This window comes from Callorhinus ursinus, unplaced genomic scaffold (genome assembly GCF_003265705.2).
Source record: "Callorhinus ursinus isolate GAN/ISIS: 27379988/994484 unplaced genomic scaffold, GSC_fseal_2.0 scaffold24, whole genome shotgun sequence".
Taxonomy (NCBI): Eukaryota; Metazoa; Chordata; class Mammalia; order Carnivora; family Otariidae; genus Callorhinus; species Callorhinus ursinus.
In genome coordinates this window covers 27,931,883-27,957,805 of record NW_027397086.1, presented here as the reverse complement: position 1 = coordinate 27,957,805, position 25,923 = coordinate 27,931,883, and the positions used below count along the sequence as shown (strand labels likewise).

Below are 25,923 nucleotides of genomic sequence, written 5' to 3'. Positions count from 1 at the left end.
CCTGGGATCGAGCCCCGCATTGGGCTCCCCTCTCTGCGGGAACCCTGCTTCTCCCACTCCCACTCCCCCTGCTTGTGTTCCCTCTCTCGCTGCGTCTCTCTCTGTCAAATAAATAAATAAAATCTTTTAAAAAACCCAAAAACTTGCAGTCTCTCTTAAAGTATGGGCATTAAGAAGCATAAAAGAAATTTATTTTCTAAATGTATTTCAGCTTTTTAAAAATCTAAAACTATATTGCCAGTAAAAAGGATTTCAGGTTTTTTAAAGGCATTGTTAAGAGCTGAGATTTTTGAGATGAAAATTAAAATGGGAACCTTCTAAATTTATTGAAAGACTTATTTATCTGAAAATGATTTTTCCCTCCATAAAATTATGGTGTATAAAATATATTTTCAGTGCCTGATATTTTCCTTTTTATTACTTTAGACATATATTTTTGGAATAAAAAGCAATAAAAATTAGTTAGATCCAGCAGAAACTATTAGAGTTATTTCCCATTAAAAAATGTGAACCAGATATAGCTGATTAATTGAGGGGTTAGAAAAATACCTCTTTCATTAGTTGAATACATAAAAAGAGACTGACATTAAGATATACTACTGAATATGTTAGTTACATTCTGTGATCAGTTAGGTCTGTCAGGTTATTCCCAAAGTTATTGCTCTTGAATTTGCTTTTCATTATAGTAATTTTTAAAAAATCTCCCTCATTTTCAATTTCGGTTTTAACTACTGCCTAGGTATTTATAACCTTTCACCTAGGCTTGTCAGCTGTTAAAATTATTCACTCAGGAAGGGTAACTCTATTTAACTTATCATAAAAAAGTAAACATTTCAGATTGGAAATAGCCTCGGTATTATGAATTTGATACACTTTAGATTTTTTCATTGTGGTTCATTTAGGCTTAAAATCCAACTTGAAAAAGATGTAGGTTGGAGGACCCTAACTTCACATCAAATGGGTCATGTGAAAAAACTGGGGATTTGAGTTGATGAACCTCCAGTGTATCATCTCTGTAGAGGTATAAGGTGACCAAAAAGGTGAGAGAAGGGGTTAGTTATAAGTCTCTCCACAAGATGCAGTGCATTGTTTTCTTTTGCTTCTTGTTTCTCCTTTATTTTTTTAAATTGTGATTTTCTACAGCATCAAAGAATAAATAGAACTATGATTTACATGTCACAATTTACATAGCTGATTTCGTAAATAACACGTTTCATGGTCTTTTGACTCTCTGATAATTATCCATTTCCCCCTTTCTCTGTGTTGTGGATTATTTTTACATATTTGCCAAAAGCGGTAATGTATCTTTAGGCTATACTAGCACTAGTAGAATTTCCAAAACAAGAGTGGTAATAAATCATTAGTACTCTACTCTGTCCAGATCAGAACTGGGTATTGTGTTTGATTTTGTGCTTTATGCAAAAGCACAAAAGCACCATTATTTTAAAAATCAGAGATAGTATAGATGCAACAGGAATAAGATTGTGAAGAGTCTAGAAATCATTCTCAAAGAGTAGTTGGAGATATGTCCCAGGTCTATAGCACACGCTGCCTCTAAGCAGACACAAACACAAATCCTCTTTAGAGAAAACATCTTCACCCTAAACTTCCAGGATTCCCCCATATTACATAGACCAAACAAGATCTCACAGTGAAAGATCCCCAAATATTTGAGGAAGCAATCTACCACGAATGAGAGTCAACAGAAACAATAAACAAATTTATTCCCTCAGAAACCTTCAATATTGGCATCATTAGAAACACAATGTAAAATAATGATTGAATGGTTAAAGATAGAAGAGGGGCGCCTGGGTGTCTCAGTAGGTTGAGCGTCAGACTCAGGTCATGATTTCAGGGTTGTGGGATCGAGCCCAGCATCAGGCTCCTCACTGGGCATGGAGTCCGCTTGGGATTCTCTCTCTTTCCCTCTTTTCCTCCTCCCACCCCTGGCACTTGCCCGTGCACTCTCTCTTGAAAGAAAAGAAACGAAAGGGAAAGGGAAAGAAAGGAAAGGAAGAAAAATGAGCATTCAACAAAAGACTTTCATGACGAGATGTCAGTTCTGGCTGTAACCACTTATTTTAGAATAACCCACCCGCCAAAAACATTTATAAAGACTGAACAAAATATATATACATTGTTTGAAGGCATTGAGAATGGTCAGCATAAGCTGGATCTAAGAAATTACAATCATTCAGAGAAGAGAAGCATGGGAAGTGAGGACCACATTTATCTGGCTGTATCCTTTAAGACATTTTCCAAAGTGGAATGCAAAAGAATACAACCCTACAGGCTGAGAAACCACAGGTAGAGTCTGGTGTTAGCAGTGACTGGAATGTGGAAGGGCAAAATCCTGGAGAGAAAGGAACTACAGAGAAGGAACCCAAAAATCTGGGTACAAATTCCTTGCAAATCATTGGTAGATTCCTAAACTGTGCTTGGTGCTGGGCGAGGCTCGAAGAAACCCAGCAGTAAACAACAGCTGGGTTTCTCAGCAAAGCAGAGATTGTTTTAAAATTGTCCTATATTTTCTTTCCAATGTAAGTCTTTTTTTTTTTTAAAGATTTTATTTATTTATTTGAGACAGAATGAGAGAGAGAGAGCACATGAGATGGGGGAGGGTCAGAGGGAGAAGCAGACTCCCCGCTGAGCGGGGAGCCTGATGCGGGACTCAATCCGGGGACTCCAGGATCATGACCTGAGCCGAAGGCAGTTGCTTAACCAACTGAGCCACCCAGGCGCCCCCAATGTAAGTCTTTAATAAATAACAAGTTGATTTTTGTGTATGGGTCCATTAGTTATTTTATATTTTAAATCATATGAATAACTAATTTTCCCAGGACAACCTAGCTCATTAATTTTTAGCCATTTTAGTGCTGCATTGTGTGCCAGTACCAGGCTTTTGTACTATGTACCTTCTATGGTTTTTTGTTTTGTTTTGTTTTTAATTATGGTTTTTAAATAAAGTGTCCCAATACAAGGGAGCTATTTAGGAAATTTGAAAATAAAAGTTACACCATCAAAGTATTTTAGGGAGATGAATATGACAACTAAAGCTCTTAGAAGTGGAAGAGAGAGGAGATACTTAGAAAGCTATTACAGTTCAGGTCAATAGAGAGGAGTTTGATCCAAGAGATATATTGTAGAGGTAGAACAGTTCATTCATTTAGTAGTTGCCAAATGTCTACTATGTAGTCATGATTATACACCTAGAGGAAATATTAAAAAATGAATCACATATGTCTGCTGTAAAAAAGTACTCTCCATGCTGATCCCTATTAAATTTCCATTTGTCTTTGTTTAGTGAACCTCTCCGATATATCGCATATCAAATATTCTTTTCAAGTATTGTCTATCCCACTTAATTCTGTTATCTGTGAACTCAGAAGTGTGCTGTTTGTGTAATCATCAATATTCATATGTATGTGCATGAATGCATTCATTCAACATATGTTCATACTGTTACTATGTAACAGGTGCTGTGCTAGGGCCTCGGAATACAAAGATGAAAGACATGATTCCTGCTCTTAAGTTGCTTACAAATATCATGGATAAAGATATAAAGTGATAATTAAAGCTGGCCTGTCTCCCTTATATATCTGAGTGTTTTATAAAATATCAACAGCCATGCCATGTAAATAGTCATTTATTACTACTGACCTGTAGATCAGCCATTCCCATATGTTATTTATTCTGTTTTTGCTTTTTTGTGATAGTGAACTAATTATGTTATTTTTCATTAGGTTTATTTGTAGGAAAAACTTTTGTTCCCATAGCATTTTGTTCATGTCTCCATTAGAAGCCCATTACCTTGTATTGTAATTATTGCTTACTTGTCTCTTTCCCACTAAACTCGATCTCCAGGCAAGAACCTTGTTTTATTTATTTTTGAATCCCCTAGAATCTAACACAGTGTCTGACATGTCTTGGTTGAATGAATGAATACACTTTGGGTTACTTATATAGAAAGTCATTATTAATACAAATGCTAGACATTTTGTTTATTAGAAACATTTATCCAGTTTCAAAATACATATATAGGAAAAACTTACTAAACTGTGCTGATTGGCTTAGTTATTTTGACACGTCTTTACTACTCTGGAAACAAATTGCTATTAGTCCAAGCAGCTAAGAAAATGGTACCCACAAGAATAAAATTAATCTCAATATACTGAACATCTGTACCTAATTTGTTTTTCATTTGTACCTTCAGTTTAATCCAAGAAAGCAATCAGTCATACCTTTTCTGGGTTTCTCACAAAAGATATCTAATTGTTAGAAATGTTTTCCTCCAGGGAATTTACTATTTCTCTGACTTCCACAGATACATTTATTTGTTAACAAGGATAAAAAAGCCTTAGCAATCTTACTAAATGTTAATAGTTACGCATTTTTAATCTTCCAGGAGGTTATTAATTTGGCTTCAAGAAGATTAAGGCTACCCACTTTGAAAAATTATATCATGTTAAACACAAAAACTAAAAGAAGAGTAGAATATCTCTAAAAGTTTTCGGGAAAACTTTAATACCAGGTGACAGTATAAGGATATTGGATTCCCTTATTTTATATACACTCACACTTATACACGAACACACCAAACAATCCACCTCCCAGTCCCCTGAACTCTATATTCCTGTGTGTATATGTACATACACATACATATATATACTTATATTTAACTCCCTCCCTACCACTATTAATCTATATTCCACCCGACTAATGCTATTTGAAGGCAGAGGCTATGTCTTATTTATTAGTTCCAGTCTTAGCACAACTCCTGCCATTTAAAAAAGACTCAGTTCATGTTTGTTTAATAAATACATGAATGAAGGAATGAATCAATCAATAAATTTGAACATCAGATAGATTTATTATGAATGGTATGATCTTCAAAACTGTTGAAGTGTAAATTAGTTGTTATATTTATTCCTTTTCATTATCCATCCCACCCCCTTATAATTTTGCTAGCAGTATTTTACAAGACTCTGTGAGCTTCATTCCCCATCAAATATCACTCTTCTACCTTAGTTTCTTCATCTATAAATACACTTCTCCCTGTCTGCTTTTTAGGAATGATGTTTCCTTAGATATAAAGCATTTTGCTTGGTAGATAAATATGCTTCCTAAGACTAGGTTGTCAATATTATTGCTATTCATCATACTGCAATATAGGTATAAACTTCAAACTACTCTTTAGGAATCAGTAGATGTCACAGATAAAAAGGCCCTTCAGGACAGTCTAGTCCAATTTGTTACTGGATGAAGAAATTTAGCCAATTCTCCTTTCAATTCTCTTTTCTTGGTAAATTACTCATTATTCTTTTTGCCTTTGCCTAAACCTGAATGTTTTTTTGTCTTATTTTTTAAATTAGGTATTTTTTTAAGTTTTTACTTAAATTCCAGTATAGTTAAGGTACAGTGTAATATTAGTTTCAGGTGTATAATTTAGTAATTCAACACTTACATACAACACCTGGTGCTCATCAGGACAAGTGCCCTCAATCCCCATCACCTATTTGACCCATCCCTCCACCTACCTCCCCTCTGGTGACCATCAGTTGATTCTCTGTAGTTGTTAAGAGTTTGTTTCTTGGTTTGCCTCTCTCTCTCTTTTCCCCCCCTTTGCTCACTTTTTTTGTTTGTTTGTTAAATTCCACATGTAAGTGAAATCATACAGTATTTGTCTTGCTCTGACTTGTTTCACTTAGCATTATACTCTCTACGTCCATCCATGTTGTTGCAAATGGCAAGATTTCATTCTTTTTTAGGGCTGAGTAATATTCCTGTGTGTGTGTCTGTGTGTGTGTGTGTGTGTGTGTGTACCACATCTTTATCCATTCATCGGTCATTAGACATTTGGGCTGTTACCATAGTTTAGCTATTGTAGATAATGCTGCTATAAACATTGGGGTGCCAACAGACACATGAAAAGATGCTCAACGTCACTCATCATCAGGGAAATGCAAATCAAAACTACAATGAGATATCACCTCACACTTGTGAGAATGGCTAAAATCAACAACACAAGAAACAACAGGTGTTGGCGAGGATGCAGAGAAAGGGGAACCCTCATGCACTGTTAGTGGGAATGCAAACTGCTGTAGCCACTCTGGAAAACAGTATGGAGGTTCCTCAGAAAGTTAAAAATAGAGCTACCCTATGACCCAGCAACTGCAGTACCAGGTATTTACCCAAAGAATACAAAATACTAATTCAAAGGGATATGTGCACTCTGATGTTTAAATTAATTATTTTAAAATTATAGATAAGAATAGAAAATTATCATAAAAAATACTCAGGTACATAATACCCAGAAGAGATAAAACTGAATATTTTTTATTTTTCTTCCAGATTTTCTTTAATGAAATAAAACAGTATAGATGCACTTGAAGTTTTCTATTTATCCTCCCAAATCCCATTCCCCTCTTTTGCTGCCTTCTCAGTCTATCTTAATTTTGGTGGTTTCAATTCCCAGGCATATTTTTCTACCTTTACTTTATATGGATATAACCATAAACAATATTATTTCACATTTTTAAAATCTTTATATAAATGGTGTTATATTTGTGTCATTCCACAACTTACTTTTTTAAATTAACATTATGTTTTTGAGATTTCTTGATTTTGAGGTATATGTTGAAACGTGTAGCTCTGTTCACAAAAGTTTATATACAGATGCTCAAAAGACACATGAAAATGCATTCAACCTCATTACTAATTAGATAAATGCAAATTAAAAGCCACAGTGAGATACTATACAACCATCTGAATGTCTAGAATGAAAAAGTCTGATCATACCAATTGATGGTGAGGATATGGAACAACTGGAACATTTTTAGTGAGAATACAAATTGATTAATCTACTCTAGAAAGCAGTTTGACTCTAACAAAGCTGAACACACACACACACACACACACACACACAGAATCACCACAATTCACACTCCAATCCCAGTAATACCTAAGAGAAATTAGTGCCTCATTCTACCAAGAGGCATGTATGAGAATGTACATGATAGCTTTATTTATAATAGCAAACATTCTTAGTAGCACAAACCACTCAAATGCGTATTAATAGGCGAATGGGTAAATAAACTATGATGTATTCCTACAATGGGATACTACACAATAAAAAATAATGAACTACTAATACATTGCACCACATGAATAAATTTCGTAGACATCATGTTGAGTGAAAGAAGTCAGCTGTTTATACAGATTTTAAAAACAGGCAAAACGATATGGTGATTCAAATCAGATTCTTGGTTACCCAACATATAGATATTAACTAAAAAGGGGCATAAAGGAAGCTTTCAGGGGTGCTGGAAATGATCTATATCTTGATCTGTGTGTTGATTACATAAAAAGTCTGTATACTTAAGATTTATCTACTTTATTATATATATGAATATATTATGCCTCAATTTAAAAATTATTTTTAAAAAATGGTAAAATTCCAGAACTTGATGAGTATTATTTGTAGGTAGGATAAGGAAGAACGGAATCAAGACTAGTTCCTGGGGGTGCCTGGGTGGCTCAGTTGTTAAGCATCTGCCTTCAGCTCAGGTCATGATCCCAGGGTCCTGGGATCAAGCCCCGCATTGGGCTCTCTGCTCTGCGGGAAGCCTGCTTCTCCGTCTCCCACTCCCCCTGCTTGTGTTCCCTCTCTCACTGTGTCTGTCTCTGTCAATCAAATAAATAAATAAATAAAATCTTTTTAGAAAAAAAGAATAGTTCCTGACCTAGGCTTTGAAGCATTTTGGTTACATTTCCCCAGTTTTAGCTTCAGGAGCTCTAGGAAAGCCCTATAAACTAGAGCATGCATCAAAATCACCTGGAGGTGTTTAGTAGGTACTTTTAGGCTTCTTTGTGGCTATATTCACTCATTAGTTCATTTTAAAATAATAAGTGCCTGCTCCACCACAAACTATTTAGCCAGTAGATATGTGAAGAGTAAACAAATGAGGTTTTGGCCATTGATATGCTTCTAAAAGAAGGCACCAAAAGACATCCATGATGCCCACATTACTTAGAAATATAGGACAGTCTGAGTGTATGAGACCCTTATGTTCTGGAATGTTAATGATCTCTCAAGAAATCTCTGGACTGAGATGAGTTATGTTAGACACTCTTACAGTTTGCCCCATTTGACTTCAACCCTAGCTAGGCTGCCTTTTCCAGGCAGACAGAAAGTCCCAGGCTAAAGAATCTTTGCTTCAGTATATTCCAACTTCTGAGGTTTCCAAATAAGCTTCAATTTTGTCCTCTGAGTATTTAGAAATTATCTCTAAACCTGCCCTCCTGTTCTCCAGTTTAGAAACTGGTTCCTTCCTTCCTTCCTTTCTTCCTTCCTTCCTTCCTTCCTTTTTTTAAGTAGGCTCCATGCCCAACATGGAGGCCAACTTAGGGCTTGAACTCACGACCCTGAGATCAAGACCTGATCTGAGATCAAGAGTCAGACACTTAACTGACTGAGCGACCCAGATGTCCCTAGAAACTGGTTTCAGATATTTAGGTCTATATATTATATAATATTATATATTCAAGAGCATTCCAAGCAAATCCAGAGTTGGTCTGCTTTTAAACAAATCTGAGAATTGAAACCAAAACCTATCTGTCCTTTAATACTTTCATGATAGTTAATGTATGTCTGCTTGCATGGATGAAATTTGTAATGACAAGGAAGAACATGTTAACAAACCTTGATTGAAATCACTACTTTGAATTTTTCTAACATAATTCCAGTTAAAAAAAAAACATTCATTTAGTTCCATAGCAGCTTTATAGCAGTCAGAACAGTTAAATATTATCTATTCTGTATAAGTAAACTGAGGTATAGTTTGACTGAATTCTTCTAGGTCACTTTGATACTTACAGAGTCAGGAATTACCTTGCTTTTCTGATTCCCAGGTCAGTGCTCCTAATAATGCTCCACTGAAAGAAAATTTAAGTACTTTTTGGAGGCTTACTTTCTCAGTCTTATGATTCTTCTGACCTAGAGTCATTCCCAAATCCAGTTTCCCAGTCAAACCCCCAAAGAAATACCTGAGGGTTTCCTTCTCATGGGCCAGATTCAGAATTAAACTCAGAACTTCCACTTTTTTTTTTTTTTTTTTTTTTAAAGAGAGGGATGGGGTAAGTGGGAGAAGGAGAGGGAGAGAGAGAATCCCACACAGGCTCCACACCGGGCATGGAGCCTAATGCGGGGCTTGATCTCATGATTCTGAGATCATGACCTGAGCTGAAATCAAGAGTTGGACGCTTAACTGACTGAGCCCCCCACCCCAGGTACCTCCAGAGCTTTCACTTTTAAGTGCAGTATTTTACCTTAGTGTTATGACACCTCTCAAACACAGCAGAGTAGCCTTGCAGATTGTATTTTAAAATCCATGTGGCTTGCCGAATTTTGTTTTGAACATGTTCCTGTTTCCTATAACCATGGTCATTTTCTAATCATCTTTATCTCTTCGCTGACCCCCAGTTTTACTAAGTCATGAAAATACAAGCATCTGTTTTCTATGAATAGATTAGAGATCCCCACAAGCCTAGATTCCCATGGAAACCAATCAAAAACTAAAAGGAAAAGAAAGAGTATATATTGAATTTCCCTGAGACCTACAGCTTGTTTTTCATTAGACTCATGCTGATTTCTTTTAAACTCTGGGCACAGGGCCAGTGAATATTTTTACAGCTGATAAAAAGGAACTTCAGATTCATCTACTTTTCATTTAAACTTTTAAAAATTAATTTTGTGTCTAACATCAATTCCAAAGGAAATTTGAGCATTAATTTGATAATTGCCTCCTTATGCCATAGAATTGTATTTGTTCATATAATTTTCGCTTATTGTTTTTTTACCTACTTACATTTTACCGTTCAAAAGAGAATGAAAGGGAATCAGGGGGTCTATTATTCTTACAGTATGAATATTGTCAGCCCCTAGGCACAGCATTTTCCCTATGACCAATCATAGGGTTCTTTATACCTTCTCTGACTGTTAAGTTTTTACAAAGCCCAAATAATCATTTACTAATATAATAACAGAAATATAACCAAAATGCCAAAGTAAGGGGGATCCAGAAAGCCAGGGAGGAAGTGAGTGGGGAGAGCAGGGTGTAAATTTAAATAAGGTAATCAAAATAATTTTCATTAAGATAGTGACATCTGAAACAAGACTTGAAGGAGGTGAGGAAGTTAGCCATGTGAATGGCTGAGAGAACTTTCTTTTGTTCCTGACAGAAGGAACAGTTAGAACAAAGGCCTCAAAATGGCAGCATACCTGGACTATTTGAGGAATAACAACGGGGCTCGGGCTAGCATGGTGCTAATGAGTGAGCCAGGGGAAGCAGTAGCTAATGAGGACATGGCAGAAATAGTAGCCAGACCCTATAGGGCCTTTTGGCCATTGTCAGGAATATGTTTTTACTCTGAATGAAATGAGGAGGCATTGGAGGGTTTGGGGGAAAGGAGTGACATGATCTGACATACGTATTAATAAAATAATCATCCTAGCCCAGCGAAAAAATTTTTCTGCAGGTTTATTATCTATGTCTTTATTCCTTCTTCATATATGCTCTCAAATCTCCTTCCCATCCTGATCCCTCTCACCATATATGCATATAGTTGCCTAAATCCCTCACCTAGAATAAAATACAATGCCAGTCTGATGAGCACAGAGTACGCCATGATTTTCCTCATTATCATTTTGGCAACCAAATGCAGTTGATTCCTATTGAAAATTTTTCAAATAACTTCTAATTTGGGGATGCCTGGGTGACTCAGTTGGTTAAGCATCTGCCTTCAGCTCAGGTCATGATCCTGGAGTCCTGGAAGCAGGCTCCCTGCTCAGCAGGGGTCTGCTTCTTCCTCTCCCTCTACATCTCCCCCCACTTGTATTCTCTCTCTCACTTGCTTACTCTCTTTCTCTCAAATAAATATATAAAATCTTCAAAAAACAACAACCTTCTAATTTTCTTTATGCTTACCACTGCTTAAACTAATCCTTTATTCATATCGTGGTTTTGGACCCAAATGTAGCATCTTACTATATCCATATTTACTCATTTATTTGAACTTGCCAGACTTACTTAGGTAGAGTTTACCATTCTTTTCCTTGTTCCTCCAGTACTTTGTATACTGAACCACTGTTATATCACCTATCCCACCGAAAGATATTTATTTGTTTATACATTTTATTTCCCTGCCAACAATGAGCATCTTAATATCAGCAAGAGTGTGATAGTCATATTTTTTATTTCCAGTGCCTAGTACCTAACAAATAATTAATAGTTGGTGAATTGAATTGGGTTCATCGTACAACCTTTGGAGGCCCTCTTGATTCTTGAGTCTGTCATTCAGTATAGTTGTCATCTCTCCCCCATATGAGTCACCAGAAGTCTCATCCTAATCTTTGATATCAAAATAGATCCTGCCTGCAGAAAAGCTTGATCATTGCAACACTACGGCTAAAATTTAAAAGATTGTTGTATTCTTTCCTTATACTTGTCTAAACTGTGTCATCATTGGTAATTAGGCCCCTTGAAAAATTTTATTTACTGTATCAGAATCCACTTGTTCACCATTCCAATTCTGGTGAGTAATTCATTCATTTGTTTACCAAATACATTTTTAGTATTTAATCTGTATCATGTTGTACTCTCATCTTGAAATATTAAAATCAACTTTTGTCTAAATATTTAAAGTCTTTCAGATTCTGAATCATCATAAAGTTAACATTTCAACAACACAACTACTCATTTTCAAGAAATTTATTGAGTATACTCTATCTCAAACAGTTTGAGATTTCAGAAGACATGGTTTATATCCCTTTAAATTTTTTATTCAAATCCTTTTGGTCTCTTTGTCATTCATCAGACTGATTCTTTGCAAACCATTTGTTAGGAATTTGAGCTAAGGGAGCCTGGGTGGCTCAGTCGTTAAGCGTCTGCCTTCCGCTCAGGTCATGATCCCAGGGTTCTGGGATCAAGCCCCACATCGAGCCCCACGTTGGGCTCCCTGCTCCACGGGAAGCCTGCTTCTCCCTCTCCCACTCCCCTTGCTTGTGTTCCCTCTCTCTCTGTTGAAAAATAAATAAAATCTTAAAAAAAAAAGGAATTTGAGCTAAAATATGAATTTGAAGTAATGGCTCTAAACTTCTAACCATGTACGTAACTGGTCATGTCAATGTTGTGCAGATTGTGAACTAATACAATCTGCGCGAGTTTGTGTTTGTATATGTACATGCGCACACAGGTGCAGACTTTACACTGTTACTTAATTGAATGGTAATGTGTGTACATATTACAAAGCATTAACTTTATCATGAAGGTTTACAGTACATAATCTAAGAGCAGGAAAACCTTCTATCTATAAATCAAAATGTAGAAGCGATAGGAAAGTATTAATAAATATGCTGGCTATATAGAAATAAGAATGACTTTTACCTGCAGAAAACATAAACAAAGAAAAAGAAAAAAGACAAACTGGGAAACAATATTTGCAAGTTATGTCACTAACAGAGGGTTAATTAATAGCCCTAAGACATAAAACGGAGAAGAAAAAGACCAATGGTTCTATAAAAAATGAGCCAGAGATATGAATACATAGTTCACAAGAAAGGGAATGTGAGTGGCCCTTAAATATGTGGAAATATGCTCAACATTGTTCATCACAAGAGAAATGCAAGTTAAAATTGCAATGAGATGTTTTTCATGTGCCAGGTTGGCAAAAGTCAAAAAGTTTGAGAGTGCTCTGGGGCAAAACTGTTGCTGAAGGGAATAAAACATATACAACCCCTATGAAGGGAAACTCAACAGTATCCAGCAAAAGTAACCAGAATATGCATTTACCTTTGACCCAACATTTCCACTTCTAGAAGCATACACTGGCAAAAATAAGAAGTGATGCATGCACAAAGCTTTTTAACTGCAGCATTATTTGTGATTGAGAGCATGAAAGGAAATGTCCTGTTAGAGGACTGGTTGAATAAAAAGAGTATGTCCTCATGATGTAGTGCTGTGCAGCTATAAGAAGTAATAAGAAGTATCCTTATATAATATTTTAAAATGACCTCCTGGAGTGAAAAGTGTAGAATCTTGTGCACGGGTCTATCGGTAGTGGAAACCGTAATGCGGTTGACAGTGGACAAGCTAGACTTGGAGTGTGTGGGGCTGAGGACATCCCTAGGACGGGCAGAATATGAAAGAAAGCCCACCCAGGAATCATGGGTGGTATCCCAGCCAGTGGAGCTAAAGGCAACCTAGAGTCCAAAACATGCTGAGTTGTGGTGATGAGGAAAGTAGGTAATCTGTCAGCAAGAACTTGACCACCAAGATGAAAGAGCAGATAAGGCATGACAGGACATCATTCCCTTGGAGAATCACAAAGGACAAGGCTGGAAGAATTTGGATACTAGGCAGTTTTGTTTTGTTTTTGTTTTTTAAGATTTTATTTATTTATTTGAGAGGGAGAGTGAGCAAGAGCATGAGGGAGGGGCAGAGGGAGAGGGAGAAGCTGACTCCCCACTGAGCAGGGAGCCCGACTGGGCACTTGCTGTGAGCCTCCATCCCAGGACCCTGGGATATGACCTGAGCTGAAGGCAGACAGTTAACCGACTGAGCCACCTAAGCGCCCCAGCATACAACTCTTGATCTCTGGTTTGTAAGTTCAAGTCCCATGTTGTGTGCAGAGATTACTTAAAAATAAAATCTTTTAAAAGAAATAAATAAAAATAAAAACAAAAGAAAATGACTTTTTAAATATGATCATTGTAATACTGAAAATTTAACAAGAACTATTTAATATCATAGTATCATAAAATAGTCCAGCCATGTTCAAATTATAAATTGTCTCATAAATGTTTTTGTTTGGTTATTTACCTTTGTTTGAATTGGGAATCAGGATCCAAATAAGTTATAAACTGAGATTGGTTTTTGTCTTTTAAAGCTTTTTAAATCTATGGATTCCTCCTCTAGCTCTCTTTCTTTTTTTCTTACAGTTTTGTAATTGTGGCTTAACTCCTTCCCTAACTTGATGTCTCAGTCCAAACTAACGGTCTCAGTCTAGATCACGTAGATTCTCTCTCTAGGTATAGTTAACTTGTTCCCTTCTACAATTGTTTGCTGGGATAATTCATCAAAGGGAAATTTTCCCTTATCTACTATTTGATTACTCACTGATACAAAAAAGGAAGACTTAATCCTTGATTCTTTCTCTTTATTTACCAGTTTTCAAAATAAGGAAATATGTCCTCCCATGATGACCAATTAACTTTTTCCTTTTTTCCTTTTTAGTATCATCATGAACAAGGCACAGGATACTTTTGGTATCATTTTAACATAGTTACCATATCAGTTCATTGACATTATTATCCCTAATTGATATTCACATGACTCCATTTTTGGTTATGAGAAGTCCTTCAAGTTGGTTCCTGGATCCTTTTGACATGATCCTATTTTTTGATAGCTTCCTTGCTATTTGCTATGACCAAATATTCCAGGTTCATCTTTATATTTTTATTAAGCTTTAAATTCCAGTATAGTTAACATACAGTGTTATATTAGTTTCATAATTTCTGTATTTTATACTCCAGACCTGGAATCCACCATTTCTCCAAGGATCCATGGTTCTTGAAAGAAGGAAAAAGTATTTGGAGACCATAATCTAGAGTTTAGGGTTGGTGATTATTTCTAAGTCTTTACTGTGTTCACTGCTTGGAGCTATTTTTTTAATAAAAATGTCATTTTGTCACTTCCTATTCTAATTCAGGACTAAGATGTCTTTTTGTTCTTAACTTTACCTCTTGTGTTTTACATCTCTACTCCTTTTTCTCACCTAGCTGAGAATCATAGAATATCACATTATATAGATGAAGAAACCAAGACTAAAAGAGCTTGAGTAATTTTTCATTAAGTGTGTGAGTGAGAAGGCAATACATAGATCTGTCTGACTCCAAAGTCTTTGTTTGCTTAAGTTGGTTTTTAAAATTTTGACTTGACACAGTTCCCTTGCTTCAAGGCATAGCATTTTCAATTGAACTGCCAGGTAGAGAATCAATTTAAGTAACATGTATTGGGTGCCCATTTTTTATGCAAAGGCCTGTTGTTTTGTGTGAGACTCGATGTCCATCAGCAAATCTTACCAACTCTACGTACTAAAATTTATTCAGAAGTCACCCATTTCTGAACACCTGCTTTGCTACTTACTACCCACCCTGGTCATAAGAACCAGCATCTTGGATTGGATTAAGTAGGAGCCTTGTTTGGATTATTGCAGTGGCCTCCTAACTGGCCTTCTGGCTTCTCTTCTTGCCCCCTGTAGTCTGTACTCGTGACATCAGCCAGAATGTGCCTTTTAAACTCAAGTCAAATCATGTCAGTCTCTGCTCCAGACTCTCCAAGAGTTTTTTATCTCAGACTAAAAGCCCAAGCACTTCCTCTAAAAAGAAAAGAATGCTTTTGCCTCGAGGTTTTTTTGCATTTGCTTTTCCCTTTGCTAGGAATGCTGTTCCAATAGGTATCTCTGTGTTGAACTCCCTCACCTTTTTTTTTTTTTTTTTTTTTTTTTTAGTGAGCTCTATACCAGTGTAGGGCTCAAACTCACGACCCTGAGATCAAGAGTTGCATGCTCTACCGACTGAGCCAAACAGGCGCCCCAAACTCCCTCACTTTCATCAGTTCTTACTTAAAAGTCACTGTTTCAGTGAACCCTTCCCTGGGTGTCCTGATAGTCCCTCATTTCACACATTTTCCTCCCCCTACTCTATTTTTTCCCTTAGCACTTAACACTGTCTACAGTACTGTATGTTCTACTTACTTCCCTTGCTTATTGTCTCTTTCCCCACTAGAATGTAAACTCCATGAAGCTGGGGATTTGGGGGGCCTTTTCCCCCCCACCATTTCTCCCCATTGCCTAGAACAGTGCCTGGTGCACAGTTGGTGCTCAAAAAAATATTCATTAAATTAATGAGTCTACTTCTGAAGTTAGCTTTATTAATTCTCCCAGGTGGTCTAGCACTTCTCATATTATGCATGTATTCTTGACTAAAAACATATGATGACATTCCAGTTGTCTAATATTAGACTATTTTTAAGGAAGAAGAGCCCTGTTCTGCTATCTCTTTTTCTCATACCACCCTCCACTCGCACCCGATGGCTCCTGCTTATTCTTCATAGAATACTTCCTCTCTTGGGACTGGATTTTTCTTTTTCTTTTCTTTTTTTTTTTTTCCTTCTGGTTAAATAGCAACAGACTGGCCGTGTGAGTTGACTCTCGTTGGAAAGCGAGTCAGTGCAGCCTAGTGGAGAGCAGAGGCCTGAACATTTGCATCTCCAGAATGTTTGTATTGACAAATGGCAGTCAGTTATTGACATTTATGTCCCTTGGTGATACTTCAATTGGCTTATCTTTGCTGGTCAAATGCCTTAATTGTTCTGGCCTTTAATTCAGTCAAAGTTGGAGCTAGAGCAGAGGGGAAAGAGAAGGAGCGAGTCTAACAGAACATCAAACTTGAGCTGGGAGGCTGCTGGCAACGATCAGCCTGTCATAATGTTATGATTTGTTCATTTTTATACCATTTATTAGCCTTTCCTTGTTGTGCCATTTGGCCTCCAGGGCAGATAAAGTGCTGTCTAATTTGGTAGGTTTGCTTCTGTCAGAGCAGCCTCGACAGGGAAGGTGTTAGCTGCAGTGACAAATAATCAATAGCTGTCGTTGTCATGAGGAACGTGAGCAGTTGGGCCTTTCATCTGGAGGATTAGAGGTCTAATTGGATTGAGAATAGGGCGGGTGGGCTGTTGGGTAACCCTGTCAGCCTTGTGAAGCTGTCAGATGTCGGCCTTATTCATGGTGAAGGGAAGAAGGAACCGTGTGCTTTCAGAATGGAGGAAGAAGGCATGTGAAAGCCCTTTTATACAAAGGAACAGATCCTGAAGTCAGCCCAGCTAACATATGTTCCCTTCTTTATTTAATTAGATGTCCCTTTGGATAATAAATCTATGTAATTTTAAATGATATCTCTAAGCCTGGATGTGCAAAGCACACACGTATACACACAGAGTACAAATCCAGACTGGTTCCTTTTGTCTCTGGTCATGCTAGAAGGTGAACCACTTAAATGGAGATGAAAAATGAAACTATAGGAGAGAAATGGCCTAAGTTGTCATCTCATTGTCAGAATTAACAAGTGATAAGCATCTTCAACGCTATTATTAGAAAAAAAACAAGTGAAACATTAAATTAAAAGGATAGATGAGTTAATAATGAAGTGTGGATATTTGGCGATATTTTTCTCCCATACCCATTTAGAAATGTGATTCCTTATAAAACAAAATCTTTCATTTATTCTTACATGAACTAACCCAAAGAAGAATTATACATTGACTAAGTTATTTCTTTCCAAGGAATGCCTTATTCTTTTTTCCTTAGCAAATTAGAACAAGTGACAGGATTGGATTTAAATTATGCCAGTGCTATCATATCCAGTTCAGTCTCAAAATCTCTTCTCCTATCCCCCCCATATACTTATGCTATTCTATATGTACTCCTATATATGTGTTAAACACTATAATGCTATCATTTGGAGTATGAATGGAGAAGAGATTTGGAAAGGAATCAGTTGACTTATTCTCCAATATATAGAGCCCTTAATACCACCTTTTTATGGCCAAGTGTATGATATTAAATACCACTAAATTCTATGGAACAAAGTTAACAATGATAAATTCTAAATACAATGTTATAAGCAATATTTATAATTTTCCTATATATATTCTCTATCTACAAATTAAATTTAGTGCATTGCTGTTATCCAAAAGCACATACAATTTTTAAATGTTTTTAAAATATACTAGGTAACAGAGAGCATTTGTAAGCATCATCTGTGTATGTAGGTATATTTTAATGAAGGCCTTGAATAAAGGTGAACTGACAGTAATGTCCAGATTGTGTGAATAGGCATTCCCAGGTTATGGATTATGCACTCAGCCCATCTCTATATCTATATGGTCTCTTTTCTATAATCTTCAAAGCCCTGCCAACCAATTTGAAATGACTCACAAAAGTACTCTAAAAGAACTGAATGGATGTACAAACTAGATACTATATGGATGAACCCAGTGACCTCATTGTGCCCTTCATATTCTGAGATTCATTACCATTACAAATATTTAATTAAGTTCTCCCTATATTGGTCTAGCTTGAAGATCCCATGATCTTATTTTGTAGTCCACACTGAAGATTAGTGCAAGTCTCAGTGCTGCAGACTAAGCACTTAGAATTGTGGTTCTCTAAAGTACTTGTTTTGCTTGATCTAAGCAAGAAAAATTTAAAGTTTCAAAACAACTATCCAAGGTTGCAGAAATCTCTCAGATTTCATGCAATTCTTCTAGAACTTTATCTGTGAAAGTATAATTATGACTTTTTTTAAGATCTATTTTATTTTATTTTTTTAAGATTTTATTTATTTGACAGAGAGAGACACAGCGAGAGAGGGAACACAAGCAGGGGGAGTGGGAGAGGGAGAAGCAGGCTTCCCGTGGAGCAGGGAGCCCGATGCAGGGCTCGATCCCAGGACTCTGGGATCATGACCTGAGCCGAAGGCAGACATTTAACGACTGAGCCACCCAGGCGCCCCTAGATTTGCTTGTTTATTTTAGAGAGAGGGCACAAGTGGGGGATGAAGCAGAGCAGGCTCAATCCCACAACCAAGAGATCAGGACCTGAGCCAAAACCAAGCATCAGACGCTTAACGGACTAAGCCACCCAGGTGCCCCAACCACATTTTCTTAAGCAAAATTGCTCACGGGAAGTGGTAGAGACAAACTTGATATCCTGGCAAAAGAAGTTCAGTGTCTAAATAGCTAGATTCACATTAGGGTCTTGGATCAGAACATACTGTCTATGACCTATAATCAATGTCTTTGCTCTTGAGGTCAGGTTAGAATATTTTGTTGCTTTGCAACACCACAAATCTTTGCCGTTCATTCATTTAACAAATACTTATGCAAAAGCTACTGTGCTAAGTTTGGGGAATATAACCATACACAGGGCATAAGCCTGTTCTCAAGGAATTCATAGTTTAGTGGGGAAAACAGACAAGGTAAATGGTAATTATAGTATTTTTGTGTTAGATCCTAGAAAAGGAGTAAGCCTAGGAATATCATGGGAAAATACAGGAGGGGCACCTAAGCCACCCTGAGGTATTGTGGTCTGGAATGGTTTCCTTAAACAGATAGCATCTATGCTAGATGACAGGGGAAAGAGGTGGAAAGGCCACTCCAAGAATACCTTGGAATATTCTTGTATTGCTCTCAGGGAAGGAAAGAGTATATGGTTTAATATGTATGGATCATTGAATATGAGGTAGAAAATATGGAGAGATGATATTGGACAAGTAAAATGGGGTCAAACTACAAAGGGTTCTACATGGAAAACTGAGTAGATTTAAAGTTTTATTAAAAGGTTAGATTTAAAATGTGAAAATTGAAGGAAAGGGATATGCAGCTAACTCACCAATGATTTTCTGGTTACCAAATTCAAATACATTTCCTGAGGCCTCATCCTTGACTTCATCAGTCCATTCGACCTTCTTTATAAACCTCTCCATGAACCTACTTCTCTTCCATGATATATATTACCTGTAAGTGACAAAAGCAATGGACTAGACTTGGAAGTCAGAAGAGCTAGATTCATGACAGATTCTGCTTCTTTCTAACAGTGATTTGGGGCAAGTTTTAAGCATAAACATTCTGGGTTTCTGTTTCCTATTCTTTAAATTTGTGACAGTACTTATCTCAAAAGGTTCTTACGGGCATTAAATAAGTTAGTGAATTCAAAAGGAATTTATTTAAAAGGACTCTTTGATTCTCTTAAAGCACATATAGTCTAAACAGCCCTGACTTGAATCTGAAACTGATAAGTACTTTGGGTAGAGAAAAAAATGTATTCAGGCAGATCAAATGAATCATTTTGAAGTAAGAGGCAATGACCAAGACAATCAGGTAACAGTTCTGAGAATACCATTAGACTCTCTCTTATGGATCTTAGCACTTTTTATTTTATCTTATGGTTATTCATGAACAAATCCACTCTTTTTTTTTTAAAGATTTTATTTATTTATTTGAGAGAGAGAGAGAATGAGAGATAGAGAGCACGAGAGGGAAGAGGGTCAGAGGGAGAAGCAGACTCCCTGCTGAGCAGGGAGCCCGATGTGGGACTCGATCCCGGGACTCCAGGATCATGACCTGAGCCGAAGGCAGTCGCTTAACCAACTGAGCCACCCAGGCGCCCTGAACAAATCCACTCTTAATATTCTGTAAGCTCGAAGAGTACAGAGTCTCCTCAAGTTTATTTTTGTATCCCCTTGTAATTCAGCACTAAGTACAAATATAAATAATAGATGCTAAGTAAATATTTGTGTGTTTGGAGGCGTGAAACAGTGAATTATTGTGCTGGTATTGTCAGAATTAGCTCTGGATCCAGTTTAATATCCAACATTCTTGAATCAAATTATTCCCTCATTTTCAGTTCTGCAGAGATGTTAAAAATACCACTCTTGGGGCACCTGGGTGGCTTTGTCTGTTAAGTGTCTGCCTTCAGCTCAGGTCATGGTCCTGGAGTCCCGGGATCGAGTCCTACATTGGGCTCCCTGCTCAGCAGGGAGTCTGCTTCTCCCCCTGCCCCTCACCCTACTTGTGCTCTCTCTCTCTCAAAAAATAAATAAAATCTTTAAATAAAAATAAGTACTACTTATTCTACAAAACCTTTTATTATCCTAACTTTAGGATTATTAATGAAGTATAGCATTTGAATAATAGTGACAAAGGACAGAAGCTTGATACTGGTCTCATTTGCGTGGACAAGGACAACTCTGAGAGAATGTATGTTACCCAGCTGGTTATAGGAGTTCAGCAGGAGGGAATGTTGAACTGTGTAAAAGATTATAATTGGTCTCTAATTAAGGACAGCTATTGGCATCATGAGATCCAAAATAGGTAGATAGTCAAGTGTACTTATGAGGATGGTTGACACTACCTAAATACTTCTTCCATCAATGGGATTAGTACAGTGGTTTTTAACTATCCAGAGAGCTTTTTAAAATAACAATGCCAGGGATGCCTGGTGGTTAAGTGCCAGGGTGGCTCAGGTGGTTAAGCATCTGCCTTGGGCTCAGGTCATAATCTCAGAGTCCTGGGATCGAGCCCTGCACTGGGCTTTCTGCTTGGGGAGTCTGCTTCTCCCTCTCCCACTGTACTCATGCTCTCATTCTCTCAAATAAATAAAATCTTTAAAAAAAAAATGCCTTTTGGTTATGGTGGTCTAGCTCATGTTGATCAACATCAACCAACATTTAAAAACTCTGCACAAAATATAAAAACAGCTGTCTAGAGGAACTGAAGAGTAACCCAAAGCAGGCAGAAATTAGGAAAGAATCAACTCTTGCAAGAAGAAAAGAATAGCATTGGATGAGTTTCTGCTTTTATGGTATGACCTAGTCAGTTCTTCAAGGGGGAGGAAAATTAAAGAGAAATCTATGTTCATACTAGTTGAGAAATCAGAGTGCAGTATCTTGGGCAATGGCTGAAAGTCAAGAGAGAGATTCCCAAATAGAGGGACCCACGGAAGGGAAGCCCCAAATTCTACATATAAATTGCCAAAATCTCTGGCTGATCCCTTATCTAAACATACATGGTGAAAACTTCAGGAAGCCAAACTAAGGCTGAAATAACTCATCAGAGATTTTAGCTGCTACCTGCCTATGCAGAAGAAACAAAGTTTGGAATTTGAGTTCAGCCAAATTAACTACCAGCTAAAACAAACAAAAATTGCTCTTCAGTGTAACCGAATCCAGACTCTCATTTACAATATCCAAAATATTATCCAAAATGATTAGACATATGAACAAACAGGGAACTTGTGATAACATATTCAAAAGAAAAGGAAATCTTGGAGAACAACTTGCGAGGTGATCCAGTTGTTATAATTAGCAGACAAGGATTTTAAAGCAGCTATTTTAACTGTGCTCAAAGATGCAAAGAAAAATATGCTCTTAATGAAAAACCAATAGAAAGTCTCACAGGAAAATAGGAACTATAAAAGAGAACTAAATAGAAATTCTAGAACTGAAAAATATAATATCTAAATAAAAATTTCACTGGTAGGCCTTATTGGTGGATGGAAATGACAAAAGAATGAATGAACTTGAAGATAGATTGATAGAAATTATCCAACCTAAAAAAAGAAAAAAAATGTATTATTAAGAAGGGAAAAAAAGAAGAGTGTCTCACTGATTTGTGAGACAATACTGAAAGAGCTTACATACTTGCAATGAGATGATCAGAAGAGAAAAGAGAGAATGGAACAGAGAAACAATTGGGAAATGATGATCAAAAATTGCCCAAACTTGGTGAAGATATAAATTTAAAGATTCAAGAGGCCTGCTGATCACCCAAAAGATAGAGACAGAAAACTCCGCCTAGAAATACCATAGTCCAATTATTGAAAACCAAAGATAAAGAGAAAATCTTGAAGGCAGCCAAAGAAAAAGACATAATCTAATCTGATAAACCATGAATTCAGATGACTGCATACTTCTCAAAAACAATAAATACAAGAAGACAGTAGAATGATAGATTTAAAGTGAGAAAACTATCAACCTACTATTCTAAATGTAGTAAAACTATCTTTCCATAATGAAATTAAAAGAAGGACAAATAAAACTAAGAGAATTTATCTCAAACAAATCTATATTTTAAGAAAAACTATTGGGAGTTTTTTAGGCTTGAAAGGAAATTATACCAGATGGAAACTTAATGTTCCCACTGCATCATCTACTGATAATGCCAAATTTTGTGGCAGCTAGGAAAGGAGAAATGATTACCAACTCCAGCATCACAAATCAGGGTAAAGAAGAGTTGATTTGAAGTTGAAAGTCAAGCAACTGGCAATTGGTACACTAATGAGGAAAATTTTCTTTTGATTCTATTTTGCTGAGAATGTATACCAAGAGTGGGTGTTGAACATTGTCAAATGCATTTTCTATATCTGTTGGGATGATCACATGATTTTTTTCCTTTATTTAATCAATTTTGCTCATTAAGTCAATTGATTTTTAGGTGTGAAACCAACTTTGCATTCTGGGGATTAAGTCCTTAATTAAGCATTAAGTATTATGCTTTTTATATATTGCTCAATTTAATTTGCTAATATTTTAAGGATTTTTATAGCAGCGTTAAAGGATTTTGATCTATAGTTTAGTTGGGGTTTTTTTTCTTCTGATATCTTTGTCAGGTTTTGGCATCAGGATTATATAGTCTTTATAAAACAAGTTGGGAATTGTTTCATTCTCTTCTATTTGAAAACTTGAGTAAGATTGGTGTTATTTCCATATTAAATTTTTTATAGAATTTACCAGTAAACCCACTTAGACCTCATGGTTTTTAACTTCCTAATTTTGGTGGGAAGATGTTTTGTTTGTTTGTTTATTTGTTTGTTTTTAAAGTAGGCTCCATGCCCAGTAGGGTTTGCCCAGTAGGCTCCATGCCTAATGTGGGGCTTGAACTGTAATCAAGAGTCAAATGCTTAACCATCTGAGCTACCCCAGGCACCCTGGGAAAGTTTTTTTTATAACAAATTGAATTTCTTTAATAGATCTAGGCTATTCAGATTTTATATTTCTTCTTATTGTCTTTTTCAGTGATTTGTCCATTTCATCTAAGTAGTCACATTTATTGGAATGCAGTTGTTCTGTCTTTTTCCCTGTTATCCTTTTAATGTTTGTAGTGATATCCCCTCTTTCATTCCTGATATGGTAGACAGAATATTGGCTCCCCAAAGATGTCTATTTCCTAATCCTCAGATTCTGTGAATGTTACCTTACATGTCAGAAGGGACTTGGCAAATGTAATTAATATATCTTTTTAAAGATTTACTTATTTAAGAGGGAGAGAGTGTGTACAAGTGGGGGGAGGGGCAGAGGGAGAGCATCTCTAGCCAACTCCACACTCAGCCTGGAGCCCCATGCAGGGCTCAATTCCATGACCCATGAAATCATGACCTGAGCTGAAACCATGGGTAGGTCACTCAACTGACTGAGCCACGCAAGGACCCCTAAGTTAATATTTTTGTTATTGGAAGGTCATCCTGGGTCATTCGGGTGGGCCAGTATAATTAAAAGGGTCCTTAAAAGAGAAAGAGGAAGGCAAGCGCCGCAGCAAAGGGGATGTGATGACAGAAACTTGGAGTGAGGAGATTGATGGCTGGACATCCCAAGGAATATGGGCAGCCTCTACAAGTGAGAAAAAGGCAAGAAAGCAGTTTCTCTCCTAGAGCCTCTAGAAGAAATGCAGCCCTGTCCTGCATGTTAATTTTAGTCGAGTGAGACCCTTGTTAAACTTCTGACCTGCAAAACTGCAATATAATAAATTTGTGTCATTTATTTATTTTTTTTTAATTTTTTTAGAAGATTTTATTTATTTATTTGACAGAGAGAGAGACAGCAACAGAGGGAACACAAGCAGGGGGAGTGAAACAGGGAGAAGCAGGCTTCCCGTTGGAGCAGGGAGCCCGATGCGGGGCTCGATCCCAGGACCCTGGGATCATGACCTGATCCGAAGGCAGACGCTTAACGACTGAGCCACCCAGGCACCCCAATTTGTGTCATTTTAAGCCCATAAGTTTGTTATAATTTGTTACAGCAGCAGTAGAAAATGAATACAGCTGATATTAGTAACTTGTGGGTTTTTTTCTGTTTTTCCTTCCTCGATCAGTCTTGTATACATAAATACAAAAAACCAACTTTGGCTCTGTTTATTTCCTCTATTATTTGTCAGTTCCTATTCCAATTAATTCTCCTCATTTTTATTCACTTTTCCTTACTTTTCCTTACTTTGGGTTTAATTTTTCATCTTTTTCTAACTGGAATCTTCATCTTTTTCTATCCTGGAATCTTAGGTCAGTAATTTTATGAATAATAATTTATTGTAAAATTATGGTAAAATATTATCATATATTTATATATACTATATTATCTATAATTACTTAAGCATGCATTTATATAATTAAATTAAATATATAAATATAATTATTTAAGGCTATGAAATTTCCCCAAGTACTACTTTAGCTACAACTCACAAGTTTTGATATTTTGTATTTTTGTTGTCCTTAAGTTTGAAATATTTTCTAATTTCCATAATTATTTCTTCTCTGAACTGAGGATTATTTTTTAAAAGTATTTAATTTCCAAATATTTTGAGTTTTTCTATAGATATTGTTTTATCTAATTTTACTCTGTTGTGATGAATGTGTTATAAGATTTCAATCTTTTCAAATTGTTAAGCCTTATTTTTCAGCCCAGGATATGTTCTATTCTGTCAACATTTCATGTGCAATTGTATTCTGTAGTTGTTGGGTCTAGTGTTCTATAAAATATTAAGCAAATGTAGTTGACCGTGGTGTTCCAGTCCTTTATGTACAAATTAACTTCAATAATTTTTTTGGAAACATGTCACACAGAAAAATTACAAGTATATTTCAACAAACTTATTTTCCTGAACCATTTGAGAGTGAATTGCTGACCTGATACCTCACCACTTCCAAGTATTTTTGTGTATATTTTCAAAAAATAAGGACATTCCTCAACATTACCATAATACAAACACCAAAATCAGATAATTAACACTGATATAGTACTACCATCAAATTTTCAGATTCTTTTATTATCCCAATAGTATCCTTAAAGATTAAGTTCAGAATCACACATTGCATGTAGTTGTCAAGTTTCTTTAATATCCTTCAATCTGGAAGAATTCCTAATCTTTTCTCAGCTTTAATGGTATTGATACATTTGAAGATTAATGGCTAGATATTTTATCCAATATTCCTCAATTTGGACATGTTAGATATGTTCTCATAATTAGATTTATGTTA

General features: G+C 36.4%; 1 protein-coding gene across 6 annotated transcripts in view; it reads left to right on the top strand.

Moving 5' to 3' along the window:
- The window catches only part of INVS (inversin), a 248,473-nt gene that overhangs the window by 25,985 nt on the left and 196,565 nt on the right, over window positions 1-25,923 (top strand). The gene's annotated exons all lie outside the window — the stretch shown is intronic.